The following is a 20,438-nucleotide window of genomic DNA, read 5'->3' as shown; positions in this document are numbered from 1 at the left end:
TGTGGCAGTACCATTTTTGCATTTCCTCTCTTTGAATGAGAGTTCCTGGGGCTCCACACCCTCCCCAAGACTTTGTGTCGTCTGTGTTTTGGATTTTGGCTATTCTAATAGGTGTGTAGTTGTAGCTCATTGTTTTAATTTGCAGTTCCCTAATGACACATAATGAGGTATCTGTTCAGATCTTTTGCTCATTTTTAATTTTTCAGGTTACTTTCTTATTGTTGAGTTTTAACTGTTCTTTGTGTATTTTTAAAAACAGTCCTTTATTGGGTATTTCTTTGCAAATATTTTCTCTCAGTCTGTGGCTTGTCTTCTCTCTCTTTTGTAGAGCAATTTTAATTTTTAATGAAGATCAGCTTATCAATTATTTCTTTCATGCATCGTGCCTTTGTTGTTGTAAAATGATGAGTTTTTTTTTAATGATGAGTTTTTAAAAAGCGAGTTTCAAATTAACACAACTTTGTAAATCAACTATACTTCAATAAAATAAATTTTTTTTAAAAAGAATTTTAAAAGCAAGTTTCAGAAGACTACATATACTGTATCATTTTTTTCTAAAGCTTAAAAACAAGCAAAGCTACATAACATTTTCTAAGGAAATCAAACAAATGTATCTTAAAAATTTTTTAGAGCCAGGAATACTGACCATAAAATTTCAGATAGTTGTTACCCCTGGGGGCAGACAGGTTATGGGACAGGGGAGGACCCCACCTGTAGGGTCAATGATCTAGTTCTTGGGCCACATAGGAGGTATCAAGTGTTTGTTTTATTATTATATTTTATTCATTGCATATGTTCTTTGATCAGAAATACATAGTAAACATTTTCACGGCAATAACTCCTGGTCTGAAGGAAACTGCCATTTAAACGAGAAAATAGAAACACAGACCCCAAAAAAGGCATTTCGTATGTCATAGTACAAGAAAGAACCTTATGAATGACCATACTTGTTTGGACTCTTATTGCAAGTGACTGAAACCAAATTCAAACTATTTCAAGCAAAAGTAAGTCGTAAGTAAATAATAAGTAAGTAAGCAAGTCTGGCTTGTTAACTGAGGTGAGGCCAGGACCAGGAACCCTAAAAACTCGAATAACAAGCGACTCACTTCCTCACTCTCTCTGCTTCTCTCTGTGTGTTGGCCTCATTTTCTCCCACTTTGGATGGGTAGCTTGAGGACCTTCCTTCTGGTGAGGGAAGGAGAATAAGGGATGCAGATACTGCCAGCCTGGCTTGCATCATGCACCAAGTCAGTTTGGCAAACCCAAAGGAAGGAGAGATGGGTTTTTCTCCCTATGTTCCATTCACAAAATCCCAGGCAAGGATTCCAGTTGGCCTGGTTTGGGTCACAGGTCCATCCCTGGGCCAATCACAGTGGCCAGAAGAAAGGGTATTATGTGATTGGAGGCCTCATCAAATCTCAAGGAGCAGAGGAGGGGCGGGCTACTCAGAGAAAAGGAAGTCCTATCGTCAGAGGGAGCAACGGAAAGGATGACAGGACAGACAAACATGACAGATGTCCACTCCCAAGGCTCAGGCAGCAAAGGGAATAAGAGTCGGGGAGTGGGGAACACAGTGAGGCGCTTTGGAAGAGAAGGTCCTAACGTGCAGGCTGAAGAAAGGGCAGAACTTGAGGCCTTAGGGAGGGAGGGAGGCTCCTGCCAGACCCTGGAGGCTGGAGGCTGACTGTGTAAGGCAGGAATGGCTCTGGGTGATCCTGGGGGAGCCATTTTAATTGTTCTGTGGGCTGGTCGGCTCCAGGGTGTAAAAACAAACCTTGATGGGAGGGATTCCCTGGGAATGGAAAAAAGGTAAGCAAAAGGCAGAACACAGGATGTTGCGGAAGCCCAGAGGACGCCCACACACAGGGGTCGGGCTGAGTCAAGCGGACGGACGTCTGGGGCCGTGGAGGGGGCAGGTTGGAGGCAGCTGGGAACAGAGCACTGCTCAGGGCCAGGCGCTCTTCCCTCTAGAAGGAGTTGCCTACAAGGATGGTTTCCAGCCCGGCCGATCTGGTTCACCACCCCCAGACCGCAGCCCTCAGGAATCCCACGCCAATTGCGCCAGAGGGGCGGCCCTCGGTGTGGGGACCAGGGCCCAGCAGGCCGGGGCGGCCACGTTACTGGCCTCAGGAGAGGCGGGGCCTCCAGGCCCAAGAGTCCCAGCTTGAGAGAGAAGCGGGGGTGGGAGGCGGGTGCGAAAGCACGTCAACCCAACAATGCCATGCATGCCGCGGATCTGTTATGAGTCCCGGGCTCTAGCGTTCGCCCTGGATTCGAATCCCTGTTTCGACACTTGACGAATATGTGACCTGGGCCACATGCTTCACTCTCTGAGTCTCAGCTTTCCAATACAGGAAAATGCCCAGAACACAGTGTCGTACCTACCTGAAGGGCCGACTGTGAGGCTCAGGTGAGAAAAGGTTATCGTTGGCATGAGGCTTTGCATCAGTGTTTGCCATGGTTATAACATGACTTCCTAATTTAATCCCTGAGATGAGAGTTGTGAGCCCCCAACAGTGCAGACAGCCACACAGAGGCTAAATGACCCCGTCCTGGGGACACTTTAGAAGGCGCTGTACAGTCCATTTGAAGCACTTCCCCACCCCTGGGCCTTTGCTTATGCCATGCCCCGACACTTGGAAGATGCTTCCCTTGGATCCTACATAGCTGGCTCCTTCTCATCCAGGTTTAGGATAAATGTCATCTCCTCAAAGAAACCTTCTCTGATCACCCTAACTAAAAAAAGTAAACTCCCTGCCCTCCATCCAATTACTCTCATTTATGATCTTCCTTTCATTATTACCCTCTTATATTAACTTACATATTTTATTTGCTTATAATCTGATTCCCCTCTGGAATATAAGGTCACTGAGTACAGACACCTATTTCACCACTGTATCCCTAGCCTAGCATGGCACATCGACTGGTGCTTACATATTTGTGGAATGAATAAATGAAGAATACCCTGGTAACACTCAGGCCATGCATTTCAACTAAGGCTCAGAGAGGTTCCCTTACGTCTCCCATGGCCTTATTTACATCTGGCTTCTCAGAGCTCCTGGCTGTGAGGCCCTGGTTCAAGTCCAGCCATGGAGACACCAGAGCCGGGCACCAACTCCCCCATAGCAACCTCGTCTTCCCTGGGGTTCATGTGGTTCACCCAGAACCTCTGTGTGGGGCTGGGGCTGGCCAGTTGGAGCTTAGCTAGAACATCCATCAGTCTATCAATAAACATTTGCAGGGCTTCCCTGGTGGTGCAGTGGTTGAGAATCTGCCTGCCAATGCAGGGGACACGGGTTCAAACCCTGGTCTGGGAAGATCCCACATGCCACGGAGCAACTAGACCCGTGAGCCACAACTACTGAGCCTGCGCGTCTGGAGCCTGTGCTCCGCAACAAGAGAGGCCACGACAGTGAGAGGCCCGCGCACCGCGATGAAGAGTGGCCCCCACTCGCCGCAACTAGAGAAAGCCCTCGCACAGAAACGAAGACCCAACACAGCCAAAAATAATAAATAAATAAATAAATAAATTTTTTTTAAAAAGTTAAAAATAAATAAATAAACATTTGCAGAGTCCCTCGCTACCTGCCTTTGGGAAGTGTCCTGGGTTGACCTGGGGAGACAAGGCCTGTTGGATATCCTCCTTGGCCGCTAACCTGAAGCCTTCTCCATGGCACCTACTGGGTAGTATCATGCCTAAATGTTTAACCCTGAATGACAATTTATGATTTCATGCTGAAAAATGTCACTGAGCTACAAGCCTGACACTCCAGTTTGCTGATCAGCATGAGCTTCTCTCCCTGCAAGTCAGTGTTTTTCAAGGCATGGTCTATGGCCCATCTATAACAAATCATGAGCTGCTTGTTGGGGTGGGGGGAACTACACAGGCTCCTAGCCAGCCTGGACCTGCTAGATCGGAATCTCTCTGCAGCAGGTTTTGGAGTCGGCACTTTTCTTTAGAGTAAATAACTGGGGCAAGATCGCATAACTAGTGAGTGGTGGAGGAGGACCAGACCCAGGCATTCGGGCTCCAGAGCCTGTGCTCCTAACTTTTGTCCAATTGTACCTCTCCATTCCCACAGGCCCACCGCCGCCTGCCCCAGCAGAGACTCGGCGACGATTGTCTCTCTAAGTTCCATCTGCACCCTTCCAACGAGCAGGTCCAGTCCCCCTGACGATGGCCGCCTCCATCCTTTGGCAAAGTCTGTTGTGAGCACGCAGGTCGGTCTGTCTCCCCCACAAGCTCAGAGGGTGAACAGTTACTTGGGTCATTTCTGCACCCCTGGAAGCCCAGACAGGGGCTGGCCCAGATTGACTCCAGTCTCTGTGGGTTGCAGAAAAGGATATATTCACCCACCCAATACTTCTGTGCCTACCATGTGCCAGGCCCTTTGTGGGCACTCAGGATGCAGCTGTGTAAAACCAAACAAAAATCCCTTTCCCCCAAGGAGCTTATATTTTGTGGGTGAAATGTACAGGTGAAGTGATAACGGCCCCTGCAAGGTCTGCTGGGAAGTAAATGAAATAAACTGTTAAGTGTGGAGAGAAAGGTAAGAGCTCTGGGGACTGAAGCAATCAGGGAGGGCTTCCTGTAAGAGGCTTCATTGGCATCACCTTCCTTATTGTTGAAATCACCTAAGATAAGTCTGTTGAAGACTTGGATTTTCTCTGTAGAGCCTCACTCCCAGTGGCCAATGCTAAGGACGTGGTGTATCAGGCACAGTTCCCACAGTTCAAAGCACCTTGACCAGGGTCTGCAGGGAAAGTGTGGGGGTAGGAGGAATGAGGGTGGAGAGTCAGAGGGACACTTAGTAGTAGTAACGTTATTTTGAGTGAAATCTTTGTTCTGGAATCCAATCCCAATTGTTTCTCTTGGGTTGCTGTGAGGATTAAATGCTTAACTCAGACAAAGGAGGAGAGGTCAGTTAATGGACGGCATTGTTGCTGTTTTGGGTAGAAAACACTCTCAGTAGTCCCAGCTCATCTACCTTAGTGGGCAAGAGGGAAAGGTAAGAGATGGTCTGGGAGCCTCAGATTATGTGGGGCCTTGCAGACCATGGTGAGGAGAATGGATTTAATTCTGAGATGGGAAGCCACTGGAGGCTTTTAAGCAGGGTGATGATGAAAGATCACTGGCTGCTTGAAAAATGAACTGTTGGGAGGATAGGGTAGAAACAGAGACCAGTTAGGAGGCTACTCCCAAGGTCCAGGTGAGGGACAGTGGAGGCTTGGATGAGGGTAGTAAAAGAGGAAATGTCTTGCTGAACACACATGAATTTTGGATGTGTAAAATGCCGCAGGGGTGGGGCACAAGGGAAAGACGAATCAAGGAGGACCTCAGGTTTTGGGTAGGTAAATGGGGGTGCCATATTCTTAGATGGGAAAGGTAGAGGAAGAGCAGGTTTGGGAGACAAAATCAAGAGTTCTGGCCTGCTTGTGTTGGTGGTGGTGGCTGAGTAATGCCCCCCTAATGATGGAACCTGTGAATGTGTGACCTTACATGGCAGAGGGACTTTGCAGATATGATTAAGTCGAGAGTTTCGAGATGGGGAGATAAACTTGAATTATTTTGGTGGGCCCAGTGTCAACACAAGGGGTCTTATAAGCGGAAGAGGGAGGCAGGAGAGTCAGAGCTATTCAGTGTGAGAAGGACTCAACCCACCTTTGCTGGCTTTGAAGATGGAGGAAGGGAACCTTAAGTCAAGAAATGAGACAGCCTCTAGCAGCTGAAAAAGGTAAGGAAATGGCTTCTCCCCTAGGGCCTCTAGAAGGAACATGTTCCTGCTGACACCTTGCTTTTAGCCCAGTAAGACCCATTTTGGACTTCTGACCAAGTTCTCTCCTACCTCTCTCTCTCTCACCCACTAAGTTCCAGTCCCAGTAGCATTCATGAATCCTCAAACAGGCCACACCGGTCCTAGCCTCAGGACCTGGAACATTCTTTCCATGATTCATACATGTCTGACTCTTTTTGATCATTCCACCATTACTTCAAATGATGCCGCCTCAGCAAGGCCTTTCTGGCCTCCAGCTATAATTGCTCTCCCTTCTCCCCAGCTCCTACCACACAGGCTGGCTTTGCTGAGTTTATTTATGTATTACCTGTCTTCCCCACTAGAAAGAAGATCCATGACGGCAGGGAGCTCATTTACCTTGTTTACCACTGAATTCCTAGTACCTGAGCCAATGCCTGGCATGTAGTAGGTACTCAATAAATTAAATAAAAATGAATGTTAAAAAAACAACAAACAATAAATGTTGGCGAGAATGTGGAGAAAAGGGAAACCTCATACACTGTTGGTGGGCATGTAAATTGGTGCAGACACTATGGAAAACAGTATGGAGGTTCCTCAAAAAAATAAAAATAGAACTACCATATGATTCAGCAATCCCACTCCTGGGTATATACCCGATGAAAATGAAAATACTAATTTGGAAAGATACATGCACGCCAGTGTCCACAGCAGTATTATTTACAATGGCCAAATATGGAAGCAACCCAAGTGTTCGTCAACAGATGAATGGATAAAGAAGATGTGGCATATATATTTAAAACTCAGCCATTAAAAAAAGTGAAATTTTGCCATTTGCTACAACATGGATGGACCTGGAGGGTATTATGCTTAGTGAAATCAGACAAAGACAAATATGGTATGTTATTACTTATATGTAGAATCTAAAATATAAAACAAACAAATGAAGATAACAAAACAGAAACAGACTCACAGATATAGAGAACAAACTAGTGGTTGCCATGGGGAGAGGAATGGGAGGGAGGCAAGATAAGGGTAGGGGGTTAAGAGACACAAACTACTATGTATAAAATGAATAAGCAACAAGGATATATTGTATAGCACAGGGAATATAGACCATATTTTATAATAACTTTAAATGGAGTATAATCTACAAAAACATTGAATCACTATGTTGTCTACCTGCAACTAATATCATATTGTAAGTCAACTGTACTTTAATTTTAAAATAAATAAATAAAAATGAATGTGATTTAGAGAAGAAAAAAAATGATAGTCCTTGGTTTATGGCCACAGAAATCTAGAGTCTGAATGCTATCAACCAGCTCCCCTTGAATCCACTGAGCCTATTATGTATTATTTCCTGGGAGGCAGATGGGGAGAAGCCAGCCAGGAGCTCACAGCCCAGAAGGAACTCATGGAAGGGAAGGGAAAGGAAGGGAAGGGGAGGGGAGGGGAGGGGAAAGAAGGGCAGGGAAGGCTGAGAACTCAAATACAAGGCCCTCTGGTAAATGTCCAAGCAGAGTGAGTAGAGTCCCAGGAGCTCAGCGAGGACTGGCTCCGTCCACTTAGGAAGAAGGAGGAGGAGGAGGAGATGCGATTTCAGGGGCTGGGGGTCCGAGGGCTGGGGAGAAAGAGAAAGCTCTCTTAGCTCTTTCTGAGAAGGCAAGTGTGGTTAATTCAAGAAAATTCTGTCTGAAGAATATAAACAGCCTAAGAGCCAACTTTTGCACCAAGCGGTTTGCAATCCAGCTGTGGAGAGGAGCACCAGAAGTGCCCAGCAGAGCCCTGGAGGGATGCAGTGCAGGGAACAGCTTCGGAACTTAGTTTGGGGTCAGGCAAGCCTAGGTCTGCGTCCCACTCCTGCCACTGACCGCTGTGCCTCAGCTTCCTTATGAGAATTTTACCTCCTTCACCAGGTTGTTGTGAGGCTTAAAGGAAGATAATAAATCTGAAGTGCTCAGCAGAGAGCCCGGCGCACAGTTTAAGTGCTCAGTAAAAGGCAGCCATTATTATTAAAATAAGTAGGTTGTTCACTGGGCGGGAATCTCTTAGTGTTGTTTTTTTTTTTTTTTTTTTTTTAAACATCTTTATTGAAGTATAATTGCCTTACAATAGTGTGTTAGCTTCTGCTTTATAACAAAGTGAATCAGTTATACATATACAATATGTTCCCATTTCTCTTCCCTCTTGTTGTTTTTGAGATTCCAGGGGTGAGAGGGCAGGTTAGTGTACCTGGAGATGAATGTCTGGGTCATATATAATCCACCAACCTGTGTTTCTCCCGGTGGGGTGCCCAGCAGGCCACCCCAAGAGACCGTGAGGCAAAGGGTCTGTGGCAGGATCCAGAAATCGGAAGTTTAACAACCCCGCCTCCCCACCCAGTGATGTCAGGCCACTCAAGGCCAAGAACCATTGCTTCAGCGGGGCCACGCTCAGGACAGACTCCCCTGGTTTTTGCCTTTCAAAGCAGTGTTTGGATGACTTTCTCATGGAGGCTGAGTGCCTTAACCCTGCCTTCAGTTTCCCGGAGCTGGGGCCTTCCATGTGCAGTCAGAGACACACCTGGTTTGTGGATCTCTGAGGGCTGGGACTCAAGGAGACCTTCTGAATAAGGATGCGGTTCAGAAATCTACAGAGACTTGAGCTGCGGGGAACACCAGCTCACTCTGCCTTCTGCTTGGGGCCCCCCATAATTCTACCTCCTGAGCTCCTTTGCAACCTAACCCTGTAACCTCTAAACCGTTCCTTGTTTAATTTTTCTTCGTGGCATTTATGACTATTCCACAGGCCACTAGTCTTACTCATTGTGTTTAGTGTCTATCTACCTCCATTAGAATGTAAGCTCTCTGATTATAAGCTTTTGTTTGTTTATTTGCTGTTTTCTTCTGTTTTGGTCTTCTTTGTCCACGCTGTATCCTTGGGCTTAGAACTGCTGGCTGGCATACCACAGGCCCTCAATAAATATTCATTGAATGAGCGAATGAGTTGGACAGCTCTAATTCCTTCCTGCCCCAGAAGCTCCCAGTTCAAGAGACAGTACAAACCTGTGTCCCTTCTCCAGCCTTGTCACCAGCTAATCCTTGGGGCAGTGTTGGGGGTCGGGTGGCCTCTATTCTGGGCCTTTACAAGTTTTCCCCTCTCCCACGCCAGTGTTTTCTTTAATTGCCCCTCTTGTGAGAATAGAGAACATCTCATGGGGCAGGGGCTTTCAGAGCTGGCTAATTAACAGGCAGTCATTCCCTTTTCTGTCTTCCTCTCTCACATTCCTTTTTATGGGGCTGAGTGTATCACAGGAAGGCATGTGCAGCCTCAAGATACCCCTGTCCTTTGTTTACATATATAGACAAAGAAATATTTACATACATGTTATTTTTAGTTATACAAGTAATAATAGCAGCTGAACTTCACTGAGTGTTTACTGAGTGCCAGGCATTGTGCTAAGCGTATGCATCTCCATGTTTAACCCTTTAAACAACCCCATGAGGTCAGTTGTGTTATTACTGTCGTCCCACTTTACAGATGAGCTGCAAGAGCTTCAGTGTCTGATCCAGAGACACATATCTGAGTTTGAAGCCAAACAAGATGGTCTGACTCCAACATACCCCTCATTCCTAACTGCTACAATGACTGCCTCTCTCAAAAGGTGTGCTCATTATCAGAAAGTCAAACAATAAAGAAAGTAAACAGGGGGACTTCCCTGGTGGTCCAGTGGTTAAGACTCTGTGCTTCCACTGCAGGGGGCACGGGTTCAATCCCTGGTTGGCGGGGAGCTAAGATCCCATGTGGCACAGCCAAAAATCTTTTTAAAATAAATTTTTTAAAAAAGAAAGTAAACGGGGAGCTCCCCTCACTCCCCCAAAGAGGCTGCTGTAAGCTGATAATGCTTTTATACTAGGGAATTTCTTATACCAGCAGAATATAGGTAAGAATAAAAAGGTCTATATGTCTATAAAAACACACACCCATCTAGTTAAGTGGGTTTTTTCTTTTCCTACAATAGTAGTTCCAGACCTTTTGTTTCACTTAGTTTTTTCACTCTCTAATAATACATTTTGGACCAGATCTTTAAACTTCAATAAGTGATGCCTCCCCTCTTAGAAGCTGTAGGTTGATGTTCTGGCTGCCGAGGCTAAGGATGAAGTGATGTGATGAAGACAAATCTATGGATGAGGCGAGAGGAGGTACATAACATGCTGGCCAGATCGCAGCTGGGCGAGTTTGGACTCTTACAGGCTTAGGAGCTGCCTTTAGAAAGGGGGGCTTGTTTGTTGTTGTTCTTGCTTTTTAGCTTAGGTAGTTCAGGGTACCATCCTGTTGGCTGAGAAATGAATAGGCTTACCTGCCTGTATCAGAGGATCTCAAAGCCAAGCTCTCCTAGGCAGCCCCAGGTAACCTCTTGGAGACTGGGCTCAAGGGAGCCGAGGGGCTTCCATTCTAAGGATCCTTAAGTATTACACCCATAACTCATCGCTCAGCTTCCAGGCATATAGCTACTGTGCTAGCCACCAAACTCCTGGCAGTAGTTCATTTAATCTGCAAAACCCTACCAGGTATTTCACTGCCCCCACCTTACAAATGAGAAACTGATACTCAGAGAAGTTAATAACCTACCCAGGATCGCACAGCTAGTAAGAGGCAGCACTGTGTCTTTCTCACTAAGGCCTCAAAGAATCGCAGCAGAAGGTTGGAGCTGATTGAAATCTTCTAACTCTGGCCCCTTCTTCCATATAAATGAAGCACACAGCCCAGGGCCCTAACAAAGTTGGCTGCAGGCCACACAGCAGGTGTAAGGAACTGACTGAGGTTCCGGTTTTTCAGACTCTATTTGTTATAAAAGACCTCCAGGGAAGTTGGTAGAACTGAATGGAGTAGAGTCAGTTCTGCATCCTGGTAGCCCAGAGGCATTGGAGTAACTGACTTCCTGAAGAGGATTTGCCCACAGCAAAACAAAATTAAGCCGTGTGTCAATAAGAAGCCAGGGCAGGAGGGATCCTAATCTATAACTTCCTCCAAAGAAAAAAGTCCTACACCTGCCAAGGGGGGGTCAGCTGATAGAGCTGCCCCGAGGGGGAGTGTGGGGTGAGGGGATATTATTACTGGAAACCTAAGACACCAGAAACTCATCCTTCAAATAGACCCACTCACTCCAGCTGGCCATTTTTACCAACAGGGACCATCCTTGAATCTGGAGCCCCTAATTAAATCCCTCCACCCCAATCTGCCAAAGCCACACGTATAGCCACCTAGAAGTACTTCTCCCCCCAGTTTATTCTTTTCTGTTAAAAGCAAACAAAACCCTCTGCCCAAAGAGGTTTAGACTAGGATGTCCTTCAATAGGAGATCCAGATAAATAAATTATGCCAAATCCGTACCATGGAATGTTCTGAGGCCCCACCAAAAGAATAAAGGGCATCTGGAAGATAAGAGCACTGAGACTTACTAGTAAATGGAAGAAACGAAGTTGCAGAATGATAAGCAGAATACATAACTGAAAATATGGAAAAGATACAAAAAGAGTATCACAGCTTCATAAGGAAAAATTTGGAAAACACAGAAAAGTAGGGGGGATCAAACCCCTGCACAGACCCCCCACCCTGAAAAAAAGAACCCTTGTTAATATTTCATATATTTCTCTCAGGTCTCCTGGCTAGAAGTGGTCGTGTTACATCAGGTGGTGGTCAGCACACACTGGAGTGTGACCAGAGCTCAAATCCCAGCTCTTCCACCCCTACCTGGGAGAGCCTCACTCTGTGTGCCAATCTGTTCTGTGGAAGTCATTCCACCTTCCTGGGATGGTTGTATTGATTAAATGAGGCCAAATATGTAAAGCACTGAGTGTCTAGCAAACAGCACTCAATAAATGCAGCTGTCATTGTTATGTGTAACCTGCCATTTCCCTCAATATTTTAACATAATTGATTTTGAACATTATTCAGAATCTTTGAAAACGTCACACGTGATGGCTGCTGAATGTACCGATTTCTTCACCATTCTCTTAGGAGAAATGTTTTGGCTGCTTCCATTTTTACCTTCGTATAAATAGCTCTGTGATGAACACTACTGTGAGTAGAGCTTTACGTCCCCCATGTTTTGAAGATTTTTCTTAAGATCATTTCCCAGAAGTGGAATTACTAGGCCAAAGGGTGTTCACCATTTTCAGGCTTCATCTGCACAAGGCCTGATTGCACAAAGCGGGCCTTATTTCCTAGACCTAACCTCCCCCACCTCCTGACCATCCCCAGAGCCTCCCTGCCCCCCACCAGGATGGCCTTCTGCTCCCCAGAGAGGACACCTGGCTGCCACCACCTCCCTTGCCTCCTTCAGTGGCCGAGCTTCTCCCCTCTGCCCATGTAAATCCTCCCTGCTTTCAGTTCTTATACCTCTCCCTGGCCCACCCTGACTGCTGGGCCCTCGACCATCTCCCCTTCCTCTGGGTTTCCCAGCTCCTTGAATCTATAACCAAGTCCAGCCTGACTCACGGACCCTCTTTCCCTTTCAAGATTCAGATTTGGGTCCATAACACCCAGACAGTAAGCTCCTGAGGTCAGGAATGAAGCCCTGGGCTCTTCTTCCTTCCCCTCTCAGCCCTGGAGTGAGCAGTACAGTGCTAGGATCTGAGTTCCCATTGGGCAAGATGTCTTCCTAGGGTCAGCTGTGGTCCAGGCTGGGCACTATGGCTGCAGGGACCTTCGGAGCTGGCTCCTCGCTCGGGGCGGGGAAAGGGAAACATAAATAATCGAGTGTAACCATGAAGGACAGGGGTTTTGATACAAGTTCATAATAGAGGAGAGAGAAGGGAGGGTGTCAGCTCAACCTGGTGGGCCCTGCTCAGGCTGTGAACCTTGTTGGATGTCTTGCCGTGTGACCCTGAAGAAGTCATTTAACCTCTCTGAACCTGGATGCCCCCTTCTGTACCAGGCTCTCTTCACTGGGATGTAGTGAGGTTAAATCAGTTATTCAGGTGAACTTGCTTAGCCAGAGGTATGCAGCAGGTGCTCAATAAATGTTTGCTCCTGGTGAGGGCTCAATACAAACTTGTGGATTAATAAAGGGACTGCACTGGCAGGGTGCTTGCAGCCATGGGACTCAAGCATCTCAGCAGGCCTGTTCTTCTCGCTTGGGGACTAGGTTGCTGGATGCCCATTTCTTCCACTGACGGGCGAGTTTCTTGCAGGTTCTGGCCAACTGGGTCTCCACACCAGAGTCTGGAGGGGTATGTGGAAGGGTTGGAATCATGCTTACAAGGAGTTTACTCGTGAATCACCTTTGCCTCCGGTGCAGTGCAGCAGTGGAATGGAATGTTGAAATGCCTCCTTTTACATCCATTTTCTGAACTCGTGGCAAGCCTGCTCCCATCCGGGCTGCAAATCCTCCCCGCCTAGCAGGCAGAACCTTGCATGAGGCCCAAGGAACAGAGGCTTCCGGGGGTGATGTCACTCAGAGCTCAAGGAACACCAAGGGCACCAAGTTGGGCTCTCCAGTTATTCATCCTCCCTGCAGTCAAGGCGGGCTCTGAGCAGGCCCATCCCTGCAACAGATGTGGCTCAAGGTTATGGCCAAGGTCAGGACTGTTATGTGTCCTTTAGTGGTGGGGTGGTGCAGAGATCACTGGCCTCAAGTTTGGATTTAAAGCTGAGAGAATCCTTAGACACCATCTAATTCAACCACCCTCCCCTTTGTAGAGGGGGAAACTGAGGCTCAGAAAGATCAAGAGATCTGGCCAAACTCACACAGCTATGGCATGGGTTATAAAGCTAGGACTTGCTTTTTCCAAACCCCACAGTTACAAGAATTCTCATCAACCTCTGCTCTATCTGGGGTTACCTCTCAACCCACCCCTACCCCCATATACACCAATCACTATAATACTGATAATAGTGGTACCATCTATTGGATAAGCTCCTGAAGGAAGCACGGGGCTAAATGTTTAGGATGTATTGTCTAATTTAAGCCTTTCAACACCTCTAGGAGTTAAGTAAAATAACTCCTTGCTAGTCCAAGTGTGGTCTGTGGCCAGCAGCAACAGTATCACCTGGAAGTTGGTTGGAAACGCAGACTCTCCAGCCCCAGGAGGAGAATCTGCATTTCAGCAGGCTTCCAGGTGATCTTAGGGACAATCAAGTTTGAGAAGCACCTCCAAAACTCATCGCACTTTAAAGACAGGAAATGAAGCATGGAGCAGGGGAGTGACTCCCACAATGTCCCACAGCAGGTCAGGGGCGGAGCCCTGGCTGGTGGAACCTTGGGCAGTGCCCTGGCTCTGAAGTCTTGAGGTTTAGGAATGTTTTCCCACTAGTTCTAGGCCAGAGGAGGTAGGATTCCAGACCCCACCTTCCCCAGGAGCAAGGAAGTTACTGATAAAAGGAATATCCCAAGCATTTTACAAGGTACTTTCAAGTATATCATCTTGTTTTTACTTTATAACTTGTTAGTTATCCCAACTTTACTAAGAAGAAACTGTACCTTGGAAGAGTCTAAGCCATTTGTACAAGACTGCATTGCTGGCCACTTCCAGAGTCGGGGACCGACGCTTGTCTCCTTTACTCCGGAACCCAATCACTGTTTCTCCAAGCACAGAGTGGCATCCCAGTGGCAGGAGAAGTGACTGTAGGTGGAATACAGATGAAAGTCTCCTATTCGAATTGCCATCTATTTTAATTCCTACTACAAAAAAAACACAATTAGATTATTAAACCTCAGAGACTACTGTTTAAGACAAAATATGGGTTGGTTTTTTTGTTTGTTTGTTTGTTAAATGAGTCTCTGAAAAATCAATTTCAGGAATGATAGAGGAGGTGGTACTCAGATATTGCAAAGTCCATGAAGGTGGTAAAAGACTGGAGTGTGGGTAACAGCTCCAGGCACCACACAGTGTGTGTGGGGGGGGGGGAAGTGGGGAGAGAAAACCAGCAGCCAGAGAGATCTCTACTCAGAGGCTGTAGATTTTTCACATAAAAAAAATCTCCCCATGGCCTTCCCATCCTCATTGCCCCCAGAGTCTTAGTATGGAGCAAATAGGATGCTCACTTAAGGGCACACACTCCCCATTTAAAAAAAAAGACCAAGTTTTACCAGCCATTTATCTTTCTAGCCAGAATCTCTATGGTGAAGCTGGAGGGACCACAAACTTGCTCCTTCTAACATCCTCCCACACCCAGCCCACTTCCTGTAGCTTTCAAGGATGCCCCATGCCCATCCAGGCCAGACTTGAAATGCTGCAGGGGGTAGGCTAGGAGTGGGGGGTAAAAATCCCCCTCCCATCCTTCAGAAATAGTCTGTGGCTCCCCAGTGGAGGGGAAGAACTGCATCTTTGCTTTCAAGTGTTTGCTCTCTTCCATCTCTTCCTTTCTCTAACCATGTCCAGGGTCCTTAACAGCCACTCTTTTTTGGTCAGACCTTTGAACTTTGAGTAAATGGACATTCTCTGCTGCACCTCCGTTTCATTCAGGGATCACAAGTAAAGAGTTCTGGCAAATAAACAAAAATCTTCTAGGAATTCAGAAAACAGTTATGGTAAGGAACAAGGACTGTTGTCTTAGAAAAGATAAGGTGGGAAAGGGACAAGATGACCATCTTCAAATATTTCAAAGAGGGTCTAGGTTTAGATAGTATTTCACCAGACCTGGAAGCAAAGAGTGGAAAATACAGGGAAGCCAGCTTCAGCTCTTTGTCCTTGGTCAACTGTAAAATGGGGGCAATAGTGCTTACATCATAGGGAGGTTGTGAGGATTAAGTGAAGGGCTCAGGACATACCTGGCATCTCATAAAAATCCCAGGATATGCTTGTTTCCTTTTTTGGCCTCATTCAAAAATGCCTCATGAGGCAGTAAGCTCCCTCCCTGGAAAATTTCAAAATAGAATTACAATTCCTTACTGCCAAGATTCTGTGCTTCCATGCTGCCTGTGACTTTTCATAAAGAAAAATACTGGCTCACACGGAGCCCTCACCATGCTCCAGGCAGGCAGAGAAGGTCTTTTTGTAGGTACTTCATTTAATCTTCTCATCAGCCCTATGAGGTAGGTACTATTATTATCTCTCCCCGCCCCTGCCCCGTTTTTTTTTTCAGATGAGACAACTGTGGCTTCGAGAGGTGAAGTAACTTGTCCAAGGTCACACAATCAGTAAGCGGCAAACCAGGGACTTAAACGTCACACTCCAAAGTCCTTGCTCTTACAATTGGAGGGGTTATTTATCAAAGCTAAACCCCTCTCCCAGACTCGCCTGCTCTAACGCTCCAGGCTTTATTGATCTGTCTTCTGTAAAGTTTCTTCAGGTCTCAACATCAAAACCACCTAACTTAGCACTTATTATTGTGTGAATGGCTTCTTGTCCTTCCTAGTTTACTGCAAGTGGGTCTGGGGATTTTTACTCTTTAAATATCCTTTTGTACTCAGTAAGCCTTCAGAACAAGTTCACAGGCTTCTAGTAATTCTTTCTTTCACTGACAGCTGAATTAGACAGCAAGTAACTCCTTCTTCCCTGTCATGCCTACCCCCATCTTTTTTTCCTGTGCCATTAGAAAAGTCTTTTCTTGGCTGGAAAAAATACTACAGTCTGTTCAACTAGTTAACGTTTATTGAGTTCTTAATATGCACCAGGCACTGTTCTAAGTACCTTTCGTGGATTAACCCACTGAATCCTGATAGTAACCTATGAGCTAAGTCCTATTTTCACTCCTATTTTACAGAAGAGGAAACTGAATGTACCAGTGCATCAGGATTTGACTGAGTAAATGAGTAAATGCTTTGCTGATGGATATTATTAATAGCAGCAACAACCACACAAATACCTTATGCTTGAGTCAGGCTATAGCTTTATGTTTATTATGTCGTTGTCACTCACCATTAGCAGATAGGCGCTAACGTCCCTATTTTATAGAAGAGGAAACCATGACAGGAAAACAAAAGGGTGAGTGATTCTCAACAGTCACACAGCAAGTGCTGCCTGTACCCTTGAGTGAACATTGTATTCACTCCACTCTAAGATCCTGGGGGCAAGGGAGATGGGAGGGTCGTGGGGGGAAAAACACCTACACACACAAAAAGCATTCTACAAATATTAGGGAGACAACAGAAGCCGGTCATAGCAGAGGCTGGACAGGAATCCAGGTCTTTGACTCCTAGTTCAGGGCTCTTTCCTTTGACCAAGATGGTGGGAAGCAAGTCTTGGGTCCAGACCCAACAGCAGTCTTGATTGGGGATGTTAACACCAAAGAAAGTAGTGCTCTTAAAAAAAACCCCATCAGTTTTACGTCTCTGCTTTTTCCACATTTTCAACAACGAGCATGCGCGCTACTTTCATAACGAGAGACAAGCAAATGAAGAGAGCTGGCAAGATGCACCCGTCTGAGGGCTGGAGCTGCTAGAGGACCCTTGGCTTGGCTTCGGGGTGGCTCTGGGCCCCTGCCCTGGCATTCTGGGGCACCCTCTGATCCATCCCCACAGGCCACCTGGCCCCACTTTATGGGCAGATGAAGGAAGCAGGGACGATCATAGGAGTTCCCAGGTCCATGAAACTCCCTGACATTGGAAGCTGAAAGCTGTGTGTGCACTTTTCCAAGGAACGGGCCCACACTTTTTAAGAAGGGGCACTATGACCCTTCAAAGGGTAAGAGCACCAGATCGCAATGATGAACCGGGACCTGAGGATTAGGATGACCGGTCAAGGAGGGTCAAGAAACATAAAAATCTTCTTGCCCGACTCTGAGTAGAACTGGCAGGGGAGAGCGAATGACAAATAGAACAAGGCCTTGCCTCATATGCTCATGTTAATTTAAATTCTGCTTTCTTCCCTGAACCCCCCTCACTCCCATTCCAAAGCAGTGGGCAGGGGGTGGGGGGTGGAGAAAGGCGTGATTATTTAAACAGTTCCATCTCAGACACACTCCTCCTCCTCCTCCTAGGCCTGTGGCCTATGAATTCCAGCTCCTGATCCTAGGGCCTGTGCGTCCACAGCTTCCTATCCTGCCTCCTGACCCAGGGTCTAAGGCCCTGATTTATGCTGTGGCCAACTTTTCCCCTGGGTGCCTCCTAAAAAGCCTGCTGCTTTCAAGCCTCAGCAAGCACTGGATTCCATTCCACCAACATTGCCTGAGCTCCTACCATGTGCTGGGTGTTATGACTGGGTCACAGATGGTGGGATAAGTCCTGAGTATGGCCTGGGAGCCTTCAAACTAATGGCAGGACAGATAACACTCTGTTGGGGGAGGGGGAAACTGCACAATGTGAGAACACCCAGGAGGGCGACTGATTAACAGGCTGGGGGATTAAGGGGGGGCTTCTTGGAGGTGCAACGGTAGCTCTGGAGCTGGTGTGTGAAGGCAGGGAAGGATTCCTAACAAAGGAATGGGGGAGGCGCTCAAGTCCTGTAGAAAAGTGTGGAGGCAGCAAAATACTGGGCAAGTTTAGGAAATAGGCAGTTTTGTGTGACTGGAGCCTGGGGATGGGGGAAGGGGGAAGGGGAAAGGAAGGAGACAAACGAGGCTGGAGGTGGGTTACGGCCAACTGGCTAGAAAAAGGACCTTGATGTTCCACTCATGAATTTGGATTTTATCAGACAGTGCGTAGGTGTCACTGAGGGTTTTTGAGCGGAGCAGGTGGGCTCTGTGCTCTGATCTAAGCTTAAAAAGATCACATTGCAGAAGACAAGAGAGAAAGGAGAGGGCTTGGCGATTGGGAGGCAGGATGCTACTGTAGGGCCCAGTGCAGGGGATAATGGGGCCCTTTAACTACAGCTATGGCTAGCAACAGCTACATAATTTGCGGGGCCCAGTGCAACAGGAAAATTCAGGGTCCCTTGTCCAAAAATTACCAAGAATTTCAAGAGAGTGACAGCAGAGCATCAAACCAAGCATCATGCCCTTCTAAGGATGGCCTTGTGCAGCTACACAGGTCACACACCCAGGAAGCTGGCCCTGGCCATGGGACTAGAAAGGGCAGGTTAGGAAAGAGATCTGGAAGGCAGAGTCTTTGGAAGCTAGGGATTTGGTAATCTGTTGGGGTGGGAAGTGCCAGAGCAATCCACTGATGGATGACTTTCCTGCACTGTTTGCCAGGCCACCTTTCCACTACCCCCTTGGGTGGCCCAGGATCAACTCCTACTTATTAATAAGTCTAAACTTCACCCCCGCCTCCTTCTGCTACACACTCAGACCTGTTCCTGTAGGGTCCCTATCTAAAGGTGTCACCATTTACTCAGTCACCCTCTACTCCTCTCTCCGCCATCCCATCCCTTCCGGCAATTTACTTCCTAAATGTCTCTCCCATCTGTGTGGCCTCTTCAATTGCTGCTATCACTGCCAAGTTCCGGCAGGCCCTTATCAGCTCAGGCCTGGATTACCCACAAAAGCTGCCTATCTGTCTCCCTGACGACGGTCTGGACCCCACCCCCACTTGCAAATAAAACATCCATCCTGCACAGTGCCACCTCAGTGAGGTCCCCAAATGCTCACCTGACCAAGTCACTGAGTAACACCCTCATCTGGGGCTGCTCCAGCCAAACAATAAGGTCCAAATGCCTTAAATGGCACACAAATCTCTCTGTCACCTGAGCCTGCTTAATTTTCTAATAAATACCAGAAATGCCTTAGTCTCCCACGTACCTCCAGCACATACCTTGCTGGGTTCTTGGTTTTTTTCCCTTTACCGCAAGCAGTTTTCTCTGCCTGGAATGTCCTCCACTCTCCCACTCCATGGCCTGGCTCACCTTGATTCACTCTCGTTACGCTCACCTCAGCTCTCCTCTGCTCTGGGTGGCCTTCTCCAGGGCCACATCCCTACCCCACCTCGCACACCGTGGATGCTCTTCCGCACTGACTACAGAACCCTAGGCTTGTGGCGACTTCCCTGGTGGTCAAGTGGTTAAGACTCCACGCTTCCACTGCAGGGGTTCGATCCCTGGTCCCCTGGTCGGGGAACTAAGATCCCACACGCCGCGGTGCAGCAAATAAATTAATTAATTAAAAAAAAAAAAAAAAAAGAGGCCTGTGGGCTGGACCAAGCCTCCTCTCCGAGCTGGGGGCAGCTGGAGCAGAGTGAGTCCTGCTCACTTTGGGGTCCAGCAACCATACAGAGCCTGGCCATGTGGGTGTTCCGTACATGTGTGGTTGTAGGGTGAAATGTCTGGGGCTGGGTGGTTCCGGTGACACTAGAGGAGGAGCAGATTGCAGGGAAGGCTGGCACGGAGAATCCCAAAGAGAAAGAAACCCCCCCCCCCCCCCCCCCCCGGCATCACATCTTCGTTGGGATTCCACTGGCAGGGTGAGGACAGTGCCTCTGACTGAAGGCCTCTGACACCCAGAGGCAATGGCCAGCTAGCGGTTGTCTGGTTTGACTGCATTTGATTTCAGAATTGGATTTCTGCTTCCTTCTAAAAACCTTACTCCCCTCTGTCGGTAGTAAACAAGCCCCTCCCTAGTGGAGGCAGGCTGTTTTCCATCAGGCAGTCCCCTCCCTCCTCAGGCTCACAATAAAATGGTTAGTCCTGAGTTTGGCGGTAGAAGCATGCTTCCCTCGAGCATGTCCCTGCAGCTACCAGGGCACAAAGCTGACCCTCAGTAAATACTTGCTGAATGGGTGAATCGTGTCCAGTTCCCCAAGATAGGGGATGGGAAGCCTGAAGCTGCTGGGGACTGACGGGGGCAGACAGCCTGGGATTATACTTGAGCCACAGATAATCCCCCA

This window comes from Balaenoptera musculus, chromosome 16 (assembly GCF_009873245.2).
Source record: "Balaenoptera musculus isolate JJ_BM4_2016_0621 chromosome 16, mBalMus1.pri.v3, whole genome shotgun sequence".
Taxonomy (NCBI): Eukaryota; Metazoa; Chordata; class Mammalia; order Artiodactyla; family Balaenopteridae; genus Balaenoptera; species Balaenoptera musculus.
Note: the sequence above shows the minus strand (reverse complement) of the source record.